A 1,923-nucleotide genomic window follows, 5' to 3' on the forward strand; every position below is an offset into this window, starting at 1 on the left:
GTCTGTGGTTTCAGGAAAAGTTCTGAGCGATTTGATGGAGAGCGGACCCTCTGTGTGCTCCCTCCGGCTCCGCAGGGTCAGAGGTGAGACCTTGGCTGAGGCCTTGACCCCTTTAGGCTTCAAGTGCTGTGTTCGTGCCTGGAAGAAACTGGCTTATAAGGTTTATTCTAGCTCAGAAATGAACATTTATTCATTTATTTTCTTCCAGGGTTTTATTTAAATCCAAGTTAGTGAATGTACACTCTAGTCCTGACTCCACCTCCACACAGCACCCGGCGCATCGCAGCAGGTGCCTCCTTAGTGCCGGCCCCACCCGCTCCAGTCAGACATGTTTATAACTAGTAAAATCCTACCCGTCGGTCTAGACAGATGAGCGAATAAGCGGTGATCAGGCAAATCCTGAACGTAAGGAACATAACCTGGTTGATGATCCGTGTTATGTGTGACGTCTCCGTGCCGTGCTCGGCGCTCCGAGGAGCAGCCTCAGCGCCAGCGGCGTCTGCCTGTCCGTGGGCCCCGCCGTCCTTGCTGTGATCTCCGAGCTCCGTGCCGTCCTGACGCTAGAATTTGGGAAGCTGCGGGGCGTCGTGTCGAAGCGCTTGGGGCCTCCCCGGGCACCGCCGTCCTGGTCCTGTTCCCCCGGCCTGGCCCGTCTGCCCTCAGCTAAGGACTGCCCGGAGCGGCTTCCCGGAGCGGCGCCGTGTTTCCCGTGCAGACGGCAGTTAGAAGGCCGGTCCCAGGCCCGTGTGGTTATTTAAATGCACCCAGGGGTTCAGCCTGCGAGCGCCAGCGGTGACTTTAATATAACCGACGAATTCTTAAAGTGCAGTGTGACTGGAAAGGAGCGTTTTGAGGATGTTAACGGCTTAGTTGCTTGGACATTTTTGGAAAATGGCTTGTGGGAAAAAATTAGGTCCATTTTAAAATATTTTGCTTTCCCTTGGTTTTCTCTGGTACTAACACAGCAGTCATGTCAGAAAGAAGCGGTGAAGCCTGTCACAGTTTACGCTGTCTGCGAGTGTAGACCTGGGTTCTCCAAACCAGAGTTCGGCTACAGACAGCCTTGGAACTGGGGCCGGAGCCGCCCCACCGCTTTCCGGAAGGAGGAGGACGGGGGGCTGGGCCCCAGGAGGTACCTGATCAGAGGAGGCGTCAGAAAAGGCGGGGGGGGGGACGCTGGGTCAGGAGGAGGTGAGGGAGGTGACCTTCCTCGCCTTGGGGAAGGCACAGAAGTGCGCCCTAGTGGATCGGGCCGGACCCGACTTCGGTCCGTGCAGGGCACTGCGGACTGCAAGCCCAGGGCCATCTGAGAGGAGAGTTTTTCGTTTTTTAAGATCGACAACCAGAATTTAGGTTTGAGGGGAGAGCCCTCCAAATCAAACAAAGGACTGGCGACCCAGGGGAGGACAAGGATGTTGCAGGCAGGTCCCCCGGGGCCCACGCGCACAGGCAGCAGCACAGAGCCAGCGCTGGCCACCGCTCCCAGCAGTCAGGGCCGGGGATTAATGCCGCTTCGTCGCGGCCAAGGCTGGAAAGGAGGGGGACAGGGTCGTGGTTGAGACGGGGGGGCCTGTGGCCTGGGGTAGGACCCTTATTCCTGTCGCGGGGTCCTTTGGTGTGCGCCGGTCCCACGGTCCCAGACGGGGCTGTGATAGGGTCCCCTGCAGAGATGCCCCTGGGCTCCCTGGCAGGGGGAGAGGCGAGGGGTGGGGGGTGCAGGGCTGTAGGGGGGGGCCGCCACCCGGGTGCACGTGGCAAGTGGGTGTTCTTGGGTCTGGCCCGGATGACAAGGAGCGTGCCTCCTAACTGGTGACTGAAGGCCGTGTGTCAGTGGTGGGGCATGGGGGACCAGGGCTGGGAATGGGCCCTCCCCTTCCGACAGGCCGTTGGGGTTCCCCTGTGGGCTTTCACCCCCACAACCCC

Source organism: Suricata suricatta, chromosome 5 (genome assembly GCF_006229205.1).
Source record: "Suricata suricatta isolate VVHF042 chromosome 5, meerkat_22Aug2017_6uvM2_HiC, whole genome shotgun sequence".
In the NCBI taxonomy this organism is placed as follows: Eukaryota; Metazoa; Chordata; class Mammalia; order Carnivora; family Herpestidae; genus Suricata; species Suricata suricatta.